Below are 22,191 nucleotides of genomic sequence, written 5' to 3'. Positions count from 1 at the left end.
CTTAAATAATTGTAACCAAAGTGTTTCTAGAAGGAGTTGCAGTAGAGAAATGCACTGTGTTAAGCAGTAGTCATCAAACCCTAATTTTAGACTTTTTTGGCTGAGAAAGCTTCAAACTGTTTTTAAGAGGAAATTGATTGAGGCATTTGAAGTGCTTTGATTAAGAGTAAGATTTTATTTTATTAGTTTAACTTTTCTTGCTCTTAAGTGAAAAAACACTTCCTCATGAAATCTTCATAAGGATATGACATGAGATCTTCATAAGGATATGATTCTGTCCATACTTACATCCAGAAAATACTTACATAAAGAAGTGTGATATAACAATACTAAAAAAACATTAATCAAAACCTTATTAGCAGCAATACACTTTGCAGAGGCATTTTTATCTAACAAAACAGAAACAGCTGGGTCATCACCCTAACACAGTTTTGGATTGCAGCCTTAGGATCTGGACTGGAATGCAGTTTGCAGAATGAGCAGTTCATGCAGTTGGATAGATTTAAGTAGTTAAACAAGAATCTATCCTTTTCTGAAACACTTTTATTTGTTTCTTTAAATGACGAACATTTAGAGTTAAAAACAGACCAGTTTGAAATACAGGTAATTTTTACATGCTTCAACTGTTGCACGATTATACATCAAATTCAAATTAAAACAGCTACTTTGGAAGAATTGTCCTAAAATAGGCACACTTGAAAGAAAAATATCACATGTGAATCACAAACAAAAATCCAGCTTTGCAAAGAGGCAAGGCAACACGACAGGCAGTTCTGTGTTAGTGGTAGCAGTCAGGCTAAAACAAATATCATCCTCTAACCCACTGAATGCCCCCTTCTTCAGTGCCTGCTCTGGTGCTGTGCCCTCTCACTCACGGCAGTGTGATTCATATCCCGCAGCCCAGAGTCGGGTTTTTGCAACATTTAAATGGTTGTGGTCTGCACCACAGAGAAATTAACACAGAACTAAAGAAAATGTGTGCACCCTCCCAGGCTGGGTTTGAATGGACACAAGAATTTTGGAAAGATGAGGATGAGATAGCAGAGCAAATAGAACAATGTAAAAATCAGCTGAAAATAAAAGGAGTTATTTGTCCGCTTTCGGAGGTTTGTTTATCTTGGGTGCAAAGCAAAATCAAAAGCTCCCAAATGCCCAAAAGACTGGAAATGTGGAATGTACGCCACAGCAGAGCATCAGAGAACCGGATCCTTAAAACAGTCCTATATCCTGGTGGAAGAGTGGCAGCTTGAGCTGGTGCCTCTGGGGGAAAGACAACCCCTGGGCTTTTTCACCGTCCCAGCTGGAGGGTGACAGTCCGGGGTCATCTGCTGTGTCCAGTGCCCAGTCACTGGCTGCCACCACAGCTTCCCAGACCCTCTGCTGTGCCATCCCTCCCCTACAGCCAAGTTTACTCTAGGGAATTTGGCTTTTCTCTCGGATCCACCAGCGGGACTGCGAGAGCACATCGCCAGGAGGATGTGAAACTGCCCCTTCCTGCCGGAGCACTGCTGTTGGGTGAGGGCCCTGCGGGAAGAGGGGGATGTGGGCTCATCGCTGGTCCCAGCCGTGCTGCTCATCAGAGCTCCTGGGTGTTGGTGCTTGCTGGGACACGGCACCGCACCGCTGGGACTTACAATCAAAGAGTCTTCAAGGAAAACACACACTGAAACAAACGCTTGAGCCTGAGATTTTAAGCTGGTTCTCAGTTAATCTTTTACCAGGCCTGAACAAGTCTCCTATGAATTGTTTCTCTCCCTGGCAGGTTCCGAACCCCGCTGACCGTTCCCAGGGCGGCGGCAGCAGCCGGGCGCTGGCCGGGAGCCCCGTGCTGTGCGGAGGGCGCGGCTCAGAGCCAGGCCCGGCAGAGGCGGGCGAGCAGCGCGGCCCGGGGCTCCCCACGGCCCCCGTGCCATCCCCGGGCGCTGCCTGCGGGGCTGTCCGTGCTGCGGTGGAGACAGGGCCGAGGGCTCGGGGCCGTCTGCCCGGCGCTCAGCACCGCCCGTGCCGTGCCCGCCTCGGGCCCTCAGCACCCGGGCACGGCGGCTGCCATGGGCCGCGGCGGCGCCGAGCCCGCCGGGACCGGCAGAGACCCCGGACAGGGACCCGGGCAGGGACCCCGTCCCCTGCGTGCCTCAGAAGAGACTCCAGCCCGCAGTGCGTGCAGCAGGAGCGACCAAAGCACCGGCACACTCATGGGAGTCCAGAGCCCTCTCGGCATCTGAAATGAGAGTCCCAACTCCCCACATGTGCCTCAGGAGAGACCCCAGAACCCTGCACAGCCTGCGAGAGATCCCAAACCGCCTCATGCCTCACAAGGGATTCCAAATTCCTCGCGTGCCTTACAGGGACCCCAGTGCCCTCCATACCTGAGAGGACACCTAAAATACCCCTGTGTGTGTCACAAGGGACCCCAGGCCCCGTGCACCTCATGGGGACTCCAAAGCCCCCAGGTGCCTTACAGGGAAGTCCAGCCCAGCCCAGCTACTCCGAGTGCACTGAGAGGGAAATCAAGCATAGTTTCAGCAGGGCTGTTGTGCCTCCGGCGCTGTTCATCAGCCCCATCGCGCCCCACGGCCTTTCCCTTCCCTCCTAGCCCTGGGCAGCACATGGATTGGTAATGGCCCATCAATCGGGTCCTCTCAAGCCTGTGTTACTTAGGGAGGAGCTTTGTTTTGCCTGCTGACATTGCTGGTCAGGCTGTGCCCCTGGAGACGCCCGTGATGGGTTCCCTCTTTTCCGGGCCATGCCACTGGAGGAAGTCCATGGCCAGGGGATGCCACTGGAGGAAATGTGCCCCCAGCCCAGGGACGCTCAGCATGGGCTCCCCCAGCCCCTCGGGGCCCCGCCGCTGCTCACAGCAGCCCCTGCCTGCCTCCTGCCTGCCCACACCGTGGGGCATCCACGGCTGCTCCCGGCCATGGAGCTCAGCAGTGCTGCTGACCTCTGGGCTTTGCTGGGGGCAGCACACGGACACTGGGGTAACAGCTCCATCCATCTATTTATTGGGACATAAGAAGGGGCTGTCGCCTACGCTGGGGGGGTTGAGGTCGGGGAAGTCACCTATGCTGTTATCTAAAGAGAAGGGCCATGTTGGTCTCAGCTGGGGCTGGAGGCTGCTGGGCTGGTGCTTGAGTCTCCAGAAGAACTTGGGAATGGGCTGGGATGGGACAGAGTGATCTCAAAAAAGTGAAGGGAGTGAAGGCAGTTTGGGGATAGCTGTGGGGAGAAGAGGTGGCAGTGGCATCTACAGGAATGCAACAGATGACTTTGGTGATGACACTTCCTGGTTCCTCTTCCAACAGATCTTGAAAGGGCTGCCCAGGCCCTTCCTGCTGCTAGAAGAGCTGCTGAAGCTGTCCGTGTCTGAGGTGCATCCACTGCCCTTCAGCTGGTGTTGTGAGGTGCTCCTGTGGAGAGAGGAGTGTGTGAGGGCCCAGCTGGCGCTGGCACACAGGGAGCCTCCTGCACAGCAGGGCCCAGAGCTGCCAAGGCTCCCCAGCACGGCTGCAGCTGCTGGCACAGCTTGGCCCAGCTGCACAGCTGCCCCTCAGGGCCCCGGCCAGCCGGGGATGGCTCTGGGCAGCTCCCTGGCCAGGAGCGGCCCCAAGCGCCTCTGCCTTTCCAGGGCAATCTGCTCCCTGCTCTTTCTCCTCCCCACCTTGCTCTGCCCCTGCCCGCTGCCCCTGGGGCTGCTCTTGGCCAGGCAGCCTCAGTGGGAGCCAGCACTGACTAGGCACAACTCCACAGCAGCCTCACTGGGAATTTTCCCTCCCTACAGTCGACTTTCCAAAGAAGCTGTTGGAGGGAAAGATGAACAAACCCTCACCATTTTGTCTTCAAGCAACAGCAGAGTTTAAAGCAGCTTAAAATGAACACAGACTTGAGAAGAAGGAGGACTACAAATAGCAGTATCCAGCAGCGCTTTCCCTGACAGAGACCACTTCTGATGCCCTTCTGGGAGTCGGGAACACGTGTTGTGGTGGCAGCTGCATCTGCGGGAGCAATGGGGAGCGTGAGCCCGTGCTGTGCCCCAGTGCTGAGCAGGCAGCACGGTGCACACGGCCAGGACTTTCCGTGTTTCCCCCAGAGCTGGGCCTGCAGCCACCTTGCTGCCCCTTGGCACAGGCTGTGCCAGCCAACACAGCCCAGCAGGGCGGGAGGAGAGCCCGGGGCCAGCCCAGCTCTTTGGGCAGTGGCTTCTTGGAGGGACTCTGGCCAAACCCATCCCTGAGCAGCCACTGCCACCCCCGAGCCTCCGTGCCCCGTGACAGCTCCCCCAGCCCAAGGGGACATAGCCAGGCCCTGACAGGCCCCAGTGCAGCCCCTGCCCAGTGGGGAGGCAGGCCTGGCTCTGGCCCCGGGCTCAGGGCAGGGCTCCCGCTCGGGGCTGCTCCTGTGCCTTGGGCCTCTGGGCACTCAGGGCCAGCTCCGGGAGCAGCTGCAGCGAGAGGGACCTTGGGGCACCAGTGCCCTTTCCCAGGGGCTGTCACCGAGCTCCAGCGGCCTCCAAGCCCAGGTGCCTGCAGCTTTGGCTGCTGCTGGGCTGTGCAAGAGCAGGTGCTGGGGGAAGAGCTGCTGCCACACAGCCCCAGCGATGGCAGAGCCTGTCACCCAATTACCTTCTTTAACTGTGTCCGTGTCTGTGTCCATGTCCGTGTCCATGTCCATGTCCGTGTCCTTGTCCGTGTCCATGTCTGTGTCTGCCATCGCCTCCCTTCCTGCAGCAGAGGCTGCCACCAAGCCACTGCTTTCTCTGGGAAGTTCCTGTTTCTGCACAGACTTTTGGTCCATCCCTTGAGAAAGGAAAAGGCACAGCTGGATCAGATCAAAAACATTTGCCACTGGGGAGGTGGCACCTTCAGGAGGCAATATATGCGAAACATATGGATAAGGATCAGGAAAAATGCCCAGGACCTTGAGGCTGGGCCTGCAGAGCAGTCCCTCCTGCGAACAGGTGCCCCACTTGGACTGCTGGGACATGGGGAAAGGCTCAGGGACATGAACCCCCCTGGTCCTCCCTGCAGCATTTTCTTCTGTATTTGTCTCAGGAATTCGTTTGACTCAAGAGACTTTCTGGCTCCAGTATCTTGGGTCTTTGGTTTTGGAGGAACTTAACAGAAAGTATTTCCATTTTCCTGGAACAGATCTCACAACCCCAGGGCTCAGCCTGTGGGGTAGGCAGGGACACACGACTCACCCCTGCGATGGGAGCTGGGCTCCTGTGGGGTAAGCAGCTGATGGCCTGGAGAATTTCTCTCTGCAGACACACCTGTAAGTCAACAGCCACAGAAGCTTGTGCCATCTCTGCCCCACTGGCCGAGCTGTGGGCTCTGAGCTGGCACCTTTCCCAGGGGGAAAGGACTTGACCTACCCTCAGCATCTCCCACAGGCCCTGTCTTGGATGTGGGTTGTGAAGCCGGATCACTGCGATGAAGAGGTTCAGCTGCAAAGAAAGGCAGGACAGAAGAGCTCCCGTGGCACTGCAGGAGATCCTCAGGCTCCCTGGGGCTGCCAAAGGAGCCACCCAAGGCACAGCCCCGGGCCACAGCCCTGGGCCAGGCTCCTTCCCTCTCTGCTCTTCTCCGTGGCTGCACAGAGCACACGGAAGGACACCCTGGCATTGCACACGGGAAGGGGATTGACAGCTCAATGCTCCTTCCTGCCACTGACAGTGATCCTGTGGGACCACTCAGGGCTCCAGACGGGAGCAGGAAAATGTTTCCAGAGCCCTCCAACACTGATATCATGTTAATGGAAAGGGCACAGGAGTGAGCTCTTGTCACAGTTTCACTGATTTGTCAGTCAGGAAAGGCACAATCAGTACTTGCCTTCAGCACCCTCCAAGAGTTTCAAGCCATTTTCCAGGAGGGCTTCCAAATAATCCATGTCACGTTCCCAATCTAGAAGGGAGCACAGATGAGAAGCATTTCCATGGAGTGCTGGGATCCCCTTCTGCATTAGGGAATGTGGCACTGCCTGGGGGTTGGGTCAGTCAGTGGGAGGCAGATGTCAATGGACAGGGCCAGAGCTGCAGAGGGGCCTGGGGAACTCTGGGCTGGCTCTGGTCACTGTCCACACTCTTTCCATGTCCTGGGCAACGTCCCTGGAGGGCAGACACTGCCAAGCAGCAGAGATGGCAGCTCAGTCCTCAGCAGGACTCCGGCCCAGAGGAGCAATTACCTGCTGTGAGTGTGCCTGGCATCGGCTCCCTTCCTGCAGCAGAGGCTGCCGTGGAGCCACTGCTTCCTCCAGGAAACGCCGCTTTCAGCACATCTTCTGCGTCCACTTCTGGAGAAAGGAAAAGCACAGCTGGATCAGATGGAGATGTTCCCCATTTGGGAAGTGGCATCTTCAGCAGGCAATGCTTGTGAAAGACATTGATAAGCATCAGGAAAGGCCGAGGCTCCCAGGGCTGGGCCTCCCAGCTGCTTTTTCTGATCTGCTCAGAGCCCTGTAAACTGCAGGGATCTCAGGGCGTGCTTGGCCCCTGGTGCACTTTGGGCTCCCTGTCTGCTGATGCCCAATGCCTTCCTGCAGAGCCTGGGGAGAAGCTGCAGCCAGGCCAGGCTGGGAAACAGCCCTGCAGGGTGTGGAAGCAGCAGTGGGGCAGCGAGGCTGCCGTGGATCCCTTCCCGCTGGGCCGGGCACGGCATGTCCAGAGGTGCAGAGCCAGGCCCCGGCTGGGAGTGTCTGGAGAAGGCTCAGGGACATGAACCCACCTGGTCCTCCCTGCAGCATTTCCTTCAGCATTTGCCACATGACGTCAAATGGCCTCAGGAATTTCTTCTTTGCCATATGTTTGGTCTTTCCTGTGGTAGGATCTTAAAAAAAGTAGTTCCATTTCTGAGGAATGGATTGAACAGAACGCGGGCTCAGCCTGTGGCGTCATCAGGGACACATGACTCACCACTGCCATGGGAGCTGGGTTTGTGTGTAGCATCCAGTCCTGGAGCTGGAGAAGTCCTCTCTGCAGTCACACCTATAATTCAAGAGCCAGAGGAGATTCTGTCAGCTGGTTCCTGACAGGTTGACAGTGATTTTTCCTTGGTGGGACAGCGAGAACATACCAGCAGGAGGCCCAGAGGGCTTCCAAACTTCATACCGCCAAATCAATGGAGAAGCCTCCCCAGCAACCCCATCTAGAAGCAAACCAAGATTGGAACCATTTCCATTGTGTGCCAGGCCTGGCTCTGGCCCCGGGCTCAGGGCAGGGCTCCCGCTCGGGGCTGCTGCTGTGGCCTTGGGCCTCTGGGCACTCAGGGCCAGCTCCAGGAGCAGCTGCAGCGGGAGGGACCTTGGGGCACCAGTGCCCTTTCCCAGGGGCTGTCAACGAGCTCCAGCGGCCTCCAAGCCCAGGTGCCTGCAGCTTTGGCTGCTGCCGGGCCGTGCAAGGGCAGGTGCTGGGGGAAGAGCTGCTGCCACACAGCCCCAGCGATGGCAGAGCCTGTCACAGCAATTACCTTCTCTATCTGTTCCTGTGCCTGTGCCTGTGTCTTTGTCTCTGGCTGTCTCTCTGGTAGTGTCCATGTCTGGCATCGCCTTCCTTTCTGCAGCAGAGGCTGTGAATGTTCGACTGCTTCCAGCGGGAAATGCCACCTTCCACAGAACCTCTAGGTCCATCACTTGAGAAAGGAAGGGAGACAGCTGGATCAGGTGCAACTATTCCCCATTTGGGTACTGGCATCTTCAGGAGGCAATATTTGGCAAAGACATAGACCAGAAAATGCCCAGGTCTTAAGACAGGGCCAGGACACTCTCGCTTTCAAGCAGCCACCCTTTCTGATCTACCCAGAGCCCAGGTAATTGCAGGGATCTCAGGGTGTGCCTGGCCCCTGGTGCACTTTGGGCTTACTATCTGCTGATGCCCAATGCCTTCCTGCAGAGCCTGGGGAGAAGCTGCAGCCAGGCCAGGCTGGGAAACAGCCCTGCAGGCTGTGAAAGCAGCAGCCAGGCTGCCATGGATCCCTTCCCGCTGTGCCAGGCACGGCGTGTCCAGAGGTGCAGGGCAAGGCCCCGGCTGGGAGTGTCAGGAGAAGGCTCAGGGACATGCACCCACCTGGTCCTCCCTGCAGGTTGTTCACGATGTTTTTCAGGATGTTGTTTGACCCAAGCAATTCCTTCTCTCCTCTACGTTTGTACTTCCCCGTTGGAGGACCTTAACAGAAAGTATTTCCATTTTCCAGGAACAGATCCCACAAACCCAGGGCTCAGCCTGTGGGGTCAGCAGGGACACACGACTCACCTCTGCGATGGGAGCTGGGCTTGCCTGCAGCAACCCGGAAAGGTGGTGCAGAATTCCTCTCTGCAGACACCCCTGTAGCTGAAGAGCCACAGAAATTTCTGTCATCTGCTTCCTGCCAGGTTGTCAATGATATTTGCTTGGTGGGACAATGAGAACGTACCTACACGGGGCTCGGAGGGCTTCAAAACTTTATCCAGCCAAGCTAATGGGGAAGCCTCCGCAGGAGCCTGATCTAGAAAGGAGCACAGATGAGAACCTTTTTCAGAGTGTGCTGGGATCCCCTTCTGCCTTAGGGAACGGGGCACTGCCAGGGGGTCGGGTCAGTCAGTGGGAGGCAGATGTCAATGGACAGGGCCAAAGCTGCAGAGGGGCCTGGGGAGCTCTGGGCTGGCTCTGGTCACCCTCCACAGTCTTTCCATGCCCAGGGCAACGTCCCTGGGGGGCAGGCACTGCCAAGCAGCAGAGATGGCAGCTCAGGCCTCAGCAGGGCTCAGGCTCAGAGGCTCAGCAATTACCTGCTGTGAGTGTGCCTGGCATCGGCTCCCTTCCTGCAGCAGAGGCTGCCATGGAGCCACTGCTTCCTCTGGGAAATTCTTCCTTGTGCACATCCTCTCCTTTCATTTCTGGAGAATGGAAGGGAGACAGCTGGATCAGATGGAGATGTTCCCCATTTGGGAGGTGGCATCTTTAGAAGGTAATATTTGTGAAAAGCATGGATAAGGATCTGAAAGCACTCAGGGTTTTGGGAGTGTCCTGGGCTGGTCCCTTCTCCAAACAGCCCCTACACCTGATCTACTCAGAGCCCTGGAAACTGCAGGGATCTCAGGGCGTGCTTGGCCCCTGGTGCACTTTGGGCTCCCTGTCTGCTGATGCCCAATGCCTTCCTGCAGAGCCTGGGGAGAAGCTGCAGCCAGGCCAGGCTGGGAAACAGCCCTGCAGGCTGTGAAAGCAGCAGTGGGGCAGCGAGGCTGCCATGGATCCCATCCCGCTGTGCCGGGCACGGCGTGTCCAGAGGTGCAGAGCAAGGCCCTGGCTGGGAGCGTCAGGAGAAGGCTCAGGGACATGAACCCACCTGGTCCTCCCTGCAGCATTTCCTTCAGCATTTGCCTCATGGGTTCAGATGGTTCATGGGGTTTCTTGGCTTCTGTAGCATTGTACTTCCCTGTTGGAGGACCTTAGGGCAAAGTGTTTCCATTATCCAGGAACAGATCACACAAAGCCAGGGCTCAGCCTGTGGGGTCAGCAGTGACACGCGACTCACCCCTGCGATGGGAGCTGGGCTTGTGTGCAGCACCCAGCAAAGGAGCTGGAAAAGTCCTCCGTGCAGTCACAGCTGTAACTCAAGAGTCACAGAAGCTTCTGTCACCTCTGCTGCTCTGCACGGGCAGCACTGAGCCACAGGAGCAGTGAGAGGATTGTGCCCAGTGAGGGCACACACGGGCACGGCTCTGTCCTGGCACTGCCAGCGATGCCCCCCTGGCCGAGCTGTGGGCTCTGAGCTGGCAGCTCTCCCAGGGGAAAGGACTTGACCTACCCTCAGCATCTCCCACAGGCTCTGTCTTGGATGTGGGTTGCGGAGCCAGATCACTGCGATGAAGAGGTTCAGCTGCAAAGAAAGGCAGGACAGAAGAGCTCCCGTGGCACTGCAGGAGATCCTCAGGCTCCCTGGGGCTGCCAAAGGAGCCACCCAAGGCACAGCCCCGGGCCACAGCCCTGGGCCCGGCCCCTTCCCTCTCTGCTCTTCTCCGTGGCTGCACAGAGCACACGGAAGGACACCCTGGCATTGCACACGGGAAGGGGATTGACAGCTCAATGCTCCTTCCTGCCACTGACAGTGATCCTGTGGGACCACTCAGGGCTCCAGAAGGGAGCAGGAAAAGGTTTCCAGAGTCCTTCAACCCTGAGGTCATGATAAGGAAAAGGGCACAGGAGTGAGCTCTTGTCACAGTTTGACTGATTTTTCTGTCAGGAAAGGCACGCTGAGAACTTGCCTTCTATATCCTTAAAGAACTGCAAACCATTCTTCACCAGGCGTTCCAGATCATCCATTTCTTGATCCCAGTCTAGAAGGGAGCACAGATGAGAAGCATTTCCATGGAGTGCTGGGATCCCCTTCTGCCTTGGGAACGGGGCACTGCCAGGGGGTCGGGTCAGGCGGTGGCAGGCAGATGTCAGGGGACAGGGCCAAAGCTGCAGAGGGGCCTGGGGAGCTCTGGGCTGGCTCTGGCCACTCTCCACACTCTTTGCACGCCCTGTTCAGCATCCTTGGAGAGGAAACTGGAGCAGCCTAGGCCCCATTGGAGCTCTCTCCCTCCCAGAGGAAATCCTCCCTACAGGCTGGGGAAAACCATCCCCAGGGCTCCCCGGGGAGAAGGGAGCGCTGTCCCGGGAAAGGGCAGCCAGGCCCCGGCTCACCTGCTCCCCGCGCTCGCCACGGAGCAGCCTGGGCAGCCCTGGCAGGCAGGGCCACTGCCAGCAGGAGCAGGAGCAAGAGGCGCAGAGCAAGGGCCATGGTGCCTTGCCCTGAGCCAGTGCCCAGCTCTTGCTGCCACTGCTGTCCTCTCAGCAATGTCCCAATGTCAGCACCGCCGCCGCCGCTGCTGCCGCAGCAGTTGTGGTCAGGGACTGACTGCTGGGTCCTTGTGGTGCTGTGCAACCACGGGGCTCTGGGGCCTCTGTGACCTCAGAGCCTGCTGTGACCTCTGCCTGATGTCACCTCAGAGCCTGCTGTGACCTCAGCCTGATGTCATCTCAGAGCCTGCTGTGACCTCAGCCTGATGTCACCTCAGAGCCTGCTGTGACATCAGCCTGATGTCATCTCAGAGCCTGCTGTGACCTCAGCCTGGTGTCACCTCTGAGCCTGCTGTGACCTCAGCCTGGTGTCACCTCAGAGCCTGCTGTGACCTCAGCCTGATGTCATCTCAGAGCCTGCTGTGACCTCATGGCCTTGGCTGTACCCACAGAGTGTACCCTGCTCTGTACTAATGGACTGCCTGGATTGTAAATGTTTGGCTTCATCAAAGGGCCATGGCTTAGCCAAACCATTGTTTTGCCTGCTGACACTGGTGGTCAGGCTGAGCCCCTGGAGATGCTCTTGATGGCTTCCCTTTTTCCCTGGATATCCTTTTTGAGAAGATGCATGGCCAGATACTCTACTGTAATAAACAGAATCACTGAATCACAGAATCTGCTGAGTTGGAAGGGACCCCCAAGAATCATGTAATCCAACTCCTGGCCCTGCACAGGAGCGTTCTCAAGAGTCACACCACGTGCTTGAGAGTACTGTCCTGTTGGGGGTTAGGTTTTGTTCCTTTTTACTCTAAAGAAGTTTTTCCCCATAAGTTACCAAGAAGACAAAATGTCGTACTTAAGACAATTTAACAAAATCAAAGGGATGGTTGAAGTTCGGAGGGGGCGGGGGGGATAACGCGAGTTTTGGGGCAGGTAAAGGACAGAGCTTCAGGCAGCTTGGCACACTGGCTTTCGGCGTTCGGGGAGAAAGCACGGCTGGGCTTGGTGCTCCTGCCAGAAGAGTTCACTGTCCCTGGAGGAGTCCAGTCCTGGGAAATCTGCCATCATCTGCTCGCCCTGCAATTCTGAGTTTCTCTGCCGCCCTGCGAGAGCTGGGCCAGCCCTGTCCCGCCGTCGCAGTTTTTGTGGGCACTGCTCGTCTTTGCTGCGTGGTGACGCTGCACCCCCTGCCCTGCTGGGACACCCTGCACCCCCTGCCCTGCTGGGACACCCTGCCCTGCTGGGACACCCTGCCATCCCTGCTACCAGCCTGGGACTTATCCACTCTTTCCAGCTTGGTGCTCTGAGGATCCTATAGAGGCACTGAGAACAAACTGCCCTGGGTCTTTGTGAAGCCAAGTCCTCAAAGTTCTTGGTACTGTTTTTGTTATCAATGCTGTAGTTGTTTCTTTTTGTTTGTTTGCTGTGTTATACATACTAGCAAAGAACTGCTATTTCTATTTCTAAAATCTTTTGCCTAAAAGCTTTTAACTGAAAAAATTGTAATTGAAAAAAAGCGGGGGTGTGGTGTACATTCTCCATTCCGAGGGAAGCTCCAGCTTTTCCCTGGCAGATAGCTGTCTTCCCAAACCAAGACATGTCAAGTGCAGCTTGAGCTCTCTCAGACTTGATGCTGCCCTGAGGTGCCTGCTTCAGTGCTCAGCCATCCTCTGCATAAAATCCGTTTTCTCTTATCCAACCTAAATCTCCCCTGGCACAACTTCAGGCCGTTCCCTGTCACTGAGGACAAGAGAAAGAGATCAGTTCCTGCCTCTCCTCTTCCTGACGAGAGGAAGTCAGAGACCTCGATGAGGTGTCCCCCTAGTCTCCTCCAGGCAGAAGAGACAGTGGGCCCTCTGCTGCTCTTCACACAGCCTCCCCTTAGGCCCTTCCCCATCTTCATTGCCCTCCTTTGGAAAGTCATTCTCATACTGCGGAGACCAAAACTTCAGGCATTATTTGAGGTGGGGCTGCCCCAGTGCAGAGCAGAGTGAGACAATCCCATCCCTGGCCCCACTGGCCATTCTGGGCCTGGTGCTCCCAGAAGAGGGCTGTCCCCCCTGGCTGCCAGGGCAGTGCTGACTCGTTTCCAATTTTCCATGCACCACGATTCCCAGGTGCCTTTGCTGCTCTCCAGCATCTCATTGCCCAGCCTGTCCACACAGCCTGCCCCATGCCAGATGCAGAATCCAGCACCTTTCCCTTGTTGAACTTCACAGGGTTGGTGATTGTCCAGCCCTCCAACTTCTCCAGTGATGTCCCACGGCCCAGGAACGCTCAGCATGGTCTCCCCCAGCCCCTCGGGGCCCCGCCGCTGCTCACAGCAGCCCCTGCCTGCCTCCTGCCTGCCCACACCGTGGGGCATCCACGGCTGCTCCCGGCCATGGAGCTCAGCAGTGCTGCTGCCCTCTGGGCTTTGCTGGGGGCAGCACACAGACACTGGGGTAACAGCTCCATCCGTCTCTTTATTGGGACATAAGAATGGGCTGTCACCTACGCTGGGGGGGTTGAGGTCGGGGAAGTCACCTATGCTTTTATCTAGAGGGCAGGGCGAGGAGTCTCAGGGGCAGAGGGAATGGCCATGTTGGTCTCAGCTGGGGCTGGAGGCTGCTGGGCTGGTGCTTGAGTCTCCAGAAGAACTTGGGAATGGGCTGGGATGGGACAGAGTGATCTCAAAAAAGTGAAGGGAGTGAAGGCAGTTTGGGGATAGCTGTGGGGAGAAGAGGTGGCAGTGGCATCTACAGGAATGCAACAGACGACTTTGGTGATGACTCTTCCTGGTTCCTCTTCCAACAGATCTTGAAAGGGCTGCCCAGGCCCTTCCTGCTGCTAGAAGAGCTGCTGAAGCTGTCCGTGTCTGAGGTGCATCCACTGCCCTTCAGCTGGTGTTGTGAGGTGCTCCTGTGGAGAGAGGAGTGTGTGAGGGCCCGGCTGGCGCTGGCACACAGGGAGCCTCCTGCACAGCAGGGCCCAGAGCTGCCAAGGCTCCCCAGCACGGCTGCAGCTGCTGGCACAGCTTGGCCCAGCTGCACAGCTGCCCCTCAGGGCCCCGGCCAGCCGGGGATGGCTCTGGGCAGCTCCCTGGCCAGGAGCGGCCCCAAGCGCCTCTGCCTTTCCAGGGCAATCTGCTGCCTGCTCTTTCTCCTCCCCACCTTGCTCTGCCCCTGCCCGCTGCCCCTGGGGCTGCTCTTGGCCAGGCAGCCTCAGTGGGAGCCAGCACTGACTAGGCACAACTCCACAGCAGCCTCACTGGGAATGTTCCCTCCCTACAGTCGACTTTCCAAAGAAGCTGTTGGAGGGAAAGATGAACAAACCCTCACCGTTTTGTCTTCAAGCAACACCAGAGTTTAAGGCAGCTTAAAATGAACACAAACGCGAGAAGAAGCAGGATCACAATTAACAGTATCCAGCAGTGCGTTCCCTGACAGAGACCACTTCTGATGCCCTTCTGGGAGTCGGGAACACGTGTTGTGGTGGCAGCTGCATCTGCGGGAGCAATGGGGAGCGTGAGCCCGTGCTGTGCCCCAGTGCTGAGCTGGCAGCACGGTGCACACGGCCAGGACTTTCCGTGTTTCCCCCAGAGCTGGGCCTGCAGCCACCTTGCTGCCCCTTGGCACAGGCTGTGCCAGCCAACACAGCCCAGCAGGGCGGGAGGAGAGCCCGGGGCCAGCCCAGCTCTTTGGGCAGTGGCTTCTTGGAGGGACTCTGGCCAAACCCATCCCTGAGCAGCCACTGCCACCCCCGAGCCTCCGTGCCCCGTGACAGCTCCCCCAGCCCAAGGGGACACAGCCAGGCCCTGACAGGCCCCAGTGCAGCCCCTGCCCAGTGGGGAGGCAGGCCTGGCTCTGGCCCCGGGCTCAGGGCAGGGCTCCCGCTCGGGGCTGCTCCTGTGCCTTGGGCCTCTGGGCACTCAGGGCCAGCTCCGGGAGCAGCTGCAGCGAGAGGGACCTTGGGGCACCAGTGCCCTTTCCCAGGGGCTGTCAACGAGCTCCAGCGGCCTCCAAGCCCAGGTGCCTGCAGCTTTGGCTGCTGCTGGGCTGTGCAAGAGCGGGTGCTGGGGGAAGAGCTGCTGCCACACAGCCCCAGCGATGGCAGAGCCTGTCACCCAATTACCTTCTTTAACTGTGTCCATGTCTGTGTTCATGTCTGTGTCCATGTCCGTGTTTGTGTCCATGTCCATGTCCGTGTCCATGTCCATGTCCATGTCTGTGTCTGCCATCACCTCCCTTCCTGCAGCAGGGGCTGCCACCAAGCCACTGCTTTCTCTGGGAAGTTCCTGTTTCTGCACAGACTTTTGGTCCATCCCTTGAGAAAGGAAAAGGCACAGCTGGATCAGATCAAAAACATTTGCCACTGGAGAGGTGGCACCTTCAGGAGGCAATATATGCGAAACATATGGATAAGGATAAGGAAAAATGCCCAGGATCTTGAGGCTGGGCCTGCAGAGCAGTCCCTCCTGCAAACAGGTGCCCCACTTGGGCTGCTTGGACATGGGGAAAGGCTCAGGGACATGAACCCCCCTGGTCCTCCCTGCAGCATTTTCTTCTGTATTTGTCTCAGGAATTCGTTTGACTCAAGAGACTTTCTGGCTCCAGTATCTTGGGTCTTTGGTTTTGGAGGAACTTAACAGAAAGTATTTCCATTTTCCTGGAACAGATCTCACAACCGCAGGGCTCAGCCTGTGGGGTAGGCAGGGACACACGACTCACCCCTGCGATGGGAGCTGGGCTCCTGTGGGGTAACCAGCTGATGGCCTGGAGAATTTCTCTCTGCAGACACACCTGTAAGTCAACAGCCACAGAAGCTTGTGCCATCTCTGCCCCACTGGCCGAGCTGTGGGCTCTGAGCTGGCACCTTTCCCAGGGGAAAGGACTTGACCTACCCTCAGCATCTCCCACAGGCCCTGTCTTGGATGTGGGTAGTGGAGGCAGATCACTGCGATGAAGAGGTTCAGCTGCAAAGAAAGGCAGGACAGAAGAGCTCCCGTGGCACTGCAGGAGATCCTCAGGCTCCCTGGGGCTGCCAAAGGAGCCACCCAAGGCACAGCCCCGGGCCACAGCCCTGGGCCCGGCCCCTTCCCTCTCTGCTCTTCTCCGTGGCTGCACAGAGCACACGGAAGGACACCCTGGCATTGCACACGGGAAGAGGATTGACAGCTCAATGCTCCTTCCTGCCACTGACAGTGATCCTGTGGGACCACTCAGGGCTCCAGAAGGGAGCAGGAAAATGTTTCCAGAGCCCTCCAACACTGATATCATGTTAATGGAAAGGGCACAGGAGTGAGCTCTAGTCACAGTTTCACTGATTTTTCTGTCAGGAAAGGCACAATCAGCACTTGCCTTCAGCACCCTCCAAGAGTTTCAAGCCATTTTCCAGGAGGGCTTCCAAATAATCCATGTCACGTTCCCAATCTAGAAGGGAGCACAGATGAGAAGCATTTCCATGGAGTGCTGGGATCCCCTTCTGCATTAGGGAATGTGGCACTGCCTGGGGGTTGGGTCAGTCAGTGGGAGGCAGATGTCAATGGACAGGGCCAGAGCTGCAGAGGGGGTTGGGGAACTCTGGGCTGGCTCTGGTCACTGTCCACACTCTTTCCATGTCCTGGGCAACGTCCCTGGAGGGCAGGCACTGCCAAGCAGCAGAGATGGCAGCTCAGGCCTCAGCAGGGCTCAGGCCCAGAGGCTCAGCAATTACCTGCTGTGAGTGTGCCTGGCATCGGCTCCCTTCCTGCAGCAGAGGCTGCCGTGGAGCCACTGCTTCCTCCAGGAAACGCCGCTTTCAGCACATCTTCTGCGTTCACTTCTGGAGAAAGGAAAAGCACAGCTGGATCAGATGGAGATGTTCCCCATTTGGGAAGTGGCATCTTCAGCAGGCAATGCTTGTGAAAGACATTGATAAGCATCAGGAAAGGCCGAGGCTCCCAGGCCTGGGCCTCCCAGCTGCTTTTTCTGATCTGCTCAGAGCCCAGGAAACTGCAGGGATCTCAGGGCGTGCCTGGCCCCTGGTGCACTTTGGGCTGCCTGTCTGCTGATGCCCAATGCCTTCCTGCAGAGCATGGGGAGAAGCTGCAGCCAGGCCAGGCTGGGAAACAGCCCTGCAGACTGTGAAAGCAGCAGTGGGGCAGCCAGGCTGCCAATGGATCCCTTCCCGCTGTGCCGGGCACGGCGTGTCCAGAGGTGCAGGGCAAGGCCCCGGCTGGGAGTGTCTGGAGAAGGCTCAGGGACATGAACCCACCTGGTCCTCCCTGCAGCATTTCCTTCAGCATTTGCCACATGACGTCAAATGGCCTCAGGAATTTCTTCTTTGCCATATGTTTGGTCTTTCCTGTTGTAGGATCTTAAAAAAAGTAGTTCCATTTCTGAGGAATGGATTGAACAGAACGCGGGCTCAGCCTGTGGCGTCATCAGGGACACATGACTCACCACTGCCATGGGAGCTGGGTTTGTGTGTAGCATCCAGTCCTGGAGCTGGAGAAGTCCTCTCTGCAGTCACACCTATAATTCAAGAGCCAGAGGAGATTCTGTCAGCTGGTTCCTGACAGGTTGACAGTGATTTTTCCTTGGTGGGACAGCGAGAACATACCAGCAGGAGGCCCAGAGGGCTTCCAAACTTCATACCGCCAAATCAATGGAGAAGCCTCCCCAGCAACCCCATCTAGAAGCAAACCAAGATTGGAACCATTTCCATTGTGTGCCAGGCCTGGCTCTGGCCCCGGGCTCAGGGCAGGGCTCCCGCTCGGGGCTGCTGCTGTGGCCTTGGGCCTCTGGGCACTCAGGGCCAGCTCCGGGAGCAGCTGCAGCGAGAGGGACCTTGGGGCACCAGGGCCCTTTCCCAGGGGCTGTCAACGAGCTCCAGCGGCCTCCAAGCCCAGGTGCCTCCAGCTTTGGCTGCTGCCGGGCCGTGCAAGGGCAGGTGCTGGGGGAAGAGCTGCTGCCACACAGCCCCAGCGATGGCAGAGCCTGTCACAGCAATTACCTTCTCTATCTGTTCCTGTGCCTGTGCCTGTGTCTTTGTCTCTGGCTGTCTCTCTGGTAGTGTCCATGTCTGGCATCGCGTTCCTTTCTGCAGCAGAGGCTGTGAATGTTCGACTGCTTCCAGCGGGAAATGCCACCTTCCACAGAACCTCTAGGTCCATCACTTGAGAAAGGAAGGGAGACAGCTGGATCAGGTGCAACTATTCCCCATTTGGGTACTGGCATCTTCAGGAGGCAATATTTGGCAAAGACATAGACCAGAAAAATGCCCAGGTCTTGGGACTGGGCCAGGACACTCTCGCTTTCAAGCAGCCACCCTTTCTGATCTACCCAGAGCCCAGGTAATTGCAGGGATCTCAGGGCGTGCCTGGCCCCTGGTGCACTTTGGGCTCCCTGTCTGCTGATGCCCAATGCCTTCCTGCAGAGCCTGGGGAGAAGCTGCAGCCAGGCCAGGCTGGGAAACAGCCCTGCAGGCTGTGAAAGCAGCAGTGGGGCTGCCATGGATCCCATCCCGCTGTGCCAGGCACGGCGTGTCCAGAGGTGCAGGGCAAGGCCCCGGCTGGGAGTGTCAGGAGAAGGCTCAGGGACATGCACCCACCTGGTCCTCCCTGCAGGTTGTTCACGATGTTTTTCAGGATGTTGTTTGACCCAAGCAATTCCTTCTCTCCTCTACGTTTGTACTTCCCCGTTGGAGGACCTTAACAGAAAGTATTTCCATTTTCCAGGAACAGATCCCACAAACCCAGGGCTCAGCCTGTGGGGTCAGCAGGGACACACGACTCACCTCTGCGATGGGAGCTGGGCTTGCCTGCAGCAACCCGGAAAGGTGGTGCAGAATTCCTCTCTGCAGACACCCCTGTAGCTGAAGAGCCACAGAAATTTCTGTCATCTGCTTCCTGCCAGGTTGTCAATGATATTTGCTTGGTGGGACACTGAGAACGTACCTACACGGGGCTCGGAGGGCTTCAAAACTTTATCCAGCCAAGCTAATGGGGAAGCCTCCCCAGGAGCCTGATCTAGAAAGGAGCACAGATGAGAACCTTTTTCAGAGTGTGCTGGGATCCCCTTCTGCCTTAGGGAACGGGGCACTGCCAAGGGGTCGGGTCAGTCAGTGGGAGGCAGATGTCAATGGACAGGGCCAAAGCTGCAGAGGGGCCTGGGGAGCTCTGGGCTGGCTCTGGTCACCCTCCACAGTCTTTCCATGCCCAGGGCAACGTCCCTGGGGGGCAGGCACTGCCAAGCAGCAGAGATGGCAGCTCAGGCCTCAGCAGGGCTCAGGCCCAGAGGCTCAGCAATTACCTGCTGTGAGTGTGCCTGGCATCGGCTCCCTTCCTGCAGCAGAGGCTGCCGTGGAGCCACTGCTTCCTCTGGGAAATTCTTCCTTGTGCACATCCTCTCCTTTCATTCCTGGAGAATGGAAGGGAGACAGCTGGATCAGATGGAGATGTTCCCCATTTGGGAGGTGGCATTTTTTAGGAGGTAATATTTTTGAAAGTCATGGATAAGGATCAGAAAGCACTCAGGATTTTGGGAGTGTCCTGGGCTGGTCCCTTCTCCAAACAGCCCCTACACCTGATCTACCCAGAGCCCTGGAAACTGCAGGGATCTCAGGGCGTGCCTGGCCCCTGGTGCACTTTGGGCTCCCTGTCTGCTGATGCCCAATGCCTTCCTGCAGAGCTGGGGGGAAGCTGCAGCCAGGCCAGGCTGGGAAACAGCCCTGCAGGCTGTGGAAGCAGCAGTGGGGCAGCGAGACTGCCATGGATCCCATCCCGCTGTGCCGGGCACGGCGTGTCCAGAGGTGCAGAGCAAGGCCCCGGCTGGGAGTGTCAGGAGAAGGCTCAGGGACATGAACTCACCTGGTCCTCCCTGCAGCATTTCCTTCAGCATTTGCCTCATGGGTTCAGATGGTTCATGGGGTTTCTTGGCTCCTGTAGCATTGTACTTCCCTGTTGGAGGACCTTAGGGCAAAGTGTTTCCATTATCCAGGAACAGATCCCACAGACTCAGGGCCCAGCCTGTGGGGTCAGCAGGGAAACACGACTCACCCCTGCGATGGGAGCTGGGCTTGTGTGCAGCACCCAGCAAAGGAGCTGGAAAAGTCCTCCCTGCAGACACAGCTGTAACTCAAGAGTCACAGAAGCTTCTGTCACCTCTGCTGCTCTGCACGGGCAGCACTGAGCCACAGGAGCAGTGAGAGGATCGGGCCCAGTGAGGGCACACACGGGCACGGCTCTGTCCTGGCACTGCCAGCGATGCCCCCCTGGCCGAGCTGTGGGCTCTGAGCTGGCAGCTCTCCCAGGGGAAAAGACTTGACCTACCCTCAGCATCTCCCACAGGCTCTGTCTTGGATGTGGGTTGCGGAGCCAGATCACTGCGATGAAGAGGTTCAGCTGCAAAGAAAGGCAGGACAGAAGAGCTCCCGTGGCACTGCAGGAGATCCTCAGGCTCCCTGGGGCTGCCAAAGGAGCCACCCAAGGCACAGCCCCGGGCCATAGCCCTGGGCCCGGCCCCTTCCCTCTCTGCTCTTCTCCGTGGCTGCACAGAGCACACGGAAGGACACCCTGGCATTGCACACGGGAAGAGGATTGACAGCTCAATGCTCCTTCCTGCCACTGACAGTGATCCTGTGGGACCACTCCGGGCTCCAGAAGGGAGCAGGAAAAGGTTTCCAGAGTCCTTCAACCCTGAGGTCATGTTAAGGAAAAGGGCACAGGAGTGAGCTCTTGTCACAGTTTCACTGATTTGTCAGTCAGGAAAGGCATGGTAAGAACTTGCCTTCAATATCCTTAAAGAACTGCAAACCATTCTTCACCAGGCGTTCCAGATCATCCATTTCCTGATCCCAGTCTAGAAGGGAGCACAGATGAGAAGCATTTCCATGGAGTGCTGGGATCCCCTTCTGCCTTAGGGAACGGGGCACTGCCAGGGGGTCGGGTCAGGCGGTGGCAGGCAGATGTCAGGGGACAGGGCCAAAGCTGCAGAGGGGCCTGGGGAGCTCTGGGCTGGCTCTGGTCACTCTCCACACTCTTTGCACACCCTGTTCATCATCCTTGGAGAGGACACTGGAGCAGCCCAGGCCCCATTGGAGCTCTCTCCCTCCCAGAGGAAACCCTCCCTACAGGCTGGGGAAAACCATCCCCAGGGCGCCCTGGGGAGAAGGGAGTGCTGTCCCGGGAAAGGGCAGCCAGGCCCCGGCTCACCTGCTCCCCGCGCTCGCCACGGAGCAGCCTGGGCAGCCCTGGCAGGCAGGGCCACTGCCAGCAGGAGCAGGAGCAAGAGGCGCAGAGCAAGGGCCATGGTGCCTTGCCCTGAGCCAGTGCCCAGCTCTTGCTGCCACCGCTGTCCTCTCAGCAATGTCCCAATGTCAGCACCGCCGCCGCCGCTGCTGCCGCAGCAGTTGTGGTCAGGGACTGACTGCTGGGTCCTTGTGGTGCTGTGCAACCACGGGGCTCTGGGGCCTCTGTGACCTCAGAGCCTGCTGTGACCTCTGCCTGATGTCACCTCAGAGCCTGCTGTGACCTCAGCCTGGTGTCACCTCAGAGCCTGATGTGACCTCAGCCTGATGTCATCTCAGAGCCTGCTGTGACCTCATGGCCTTGGCTGTACCCACAGAGTGTACCCTGCTCTGTACTAATGGACTGCCTGGATTGTAAATGTTTGGCTTCATCAAAGGGCCATGGCTTAGCCAAACCATTGTTTTGCCTGCTGACATTGGTGGTCAGGCTGAGCCCCTGGAGATGCTCTTGATGGCTTCCCTTTTTCCCTGGATATCCTTTTTGAGAAGATGCATGGCCAGATACTCTACTGTAATAAACAGAATCACTGAATCACAGAATCTGCTGAGTTGGAAGGGACCCCCAAGAATCATGCAATCCAACTCCTGGCCCTGCACAGGAGCTTTCTCAAGAGTCACACCACGTGCTTGAGAGTACTGTCCTGTTGGGGGTTAGGTTTTGTTCCTTTTTCCTCTAAAGAAGTTTTTCCCCATAAGTTACCAAGAAGACGAAATGTCGTACTTAAGACAATTTAACAAAAAACAAAGGGATGGTCGAAGTTCGGAGGGGGCTGGGGGATAACGCGAGTTTTGGGGCAGGTAAAGGACAGAGCTTCAGGCAGCTTGGCACACTGGCTTTCGGCGTTCGGGGAGAAAGCACGGCTGGGCTTGGTGCTCCTGCCAGAAGAGTTCACTGTCCCTGGAGGAGTCCAGTCCTGGGAAATCTGCCATCATCAGCTCGCCCTGCAATTCTGAGCTTCTCTGCCGCCCTGCGAGAGCTGGGCCAGCCCTGTCCCGCCGTCGCAGTTTTTGTGGGCACTGCTCGTCTTTGCTGCGTGGTGACCCTGCATCCCCTGCCCTGCTGGGACACCCTGCCCCCCCTGCCCTGCTGGGACACCCTGCCCTGCTGGGACACCCTGCCATCCCTGCTACCAGCCTGGGACTTATCCACTCTTTCCAGCTTGGTGCTC

The 22,191-nt window shown here is 57.4% G+C and overlaps 1 long non-coding RNA gene across 1 annotated transcript in view; it reads left to right on the top strand.

Annotated features, from left to right (window-relative positions):
* LOC136366112 (uncharacterized) overlaps positions 1–22,191 on the top strand; it is a 199,297-nt gene that overhangs the window by 96,355 nt on the left and 80,751 nt on the right. The gene's annotated exons all lie outside the window — the stretch shown is intronic.

Source organism: Sylvia atricapilla, chromosome 11 (genome assembly GCF_009819655.1).
Source record: "Sylvia atricapilla isolate bSylAtr1 chromosome 11, bSylAtr1.pri, whole genome shotgun sequence".
Lineage (NCBI taxonomy): Eukaryota > Metazoa > Chordata > Aves > Passeriformes > Sylviidae > Sylvia > Sylvia atricapilla.
This window is presented reverse-complemented; position numbering and strand designations above follow the sequence as displayed.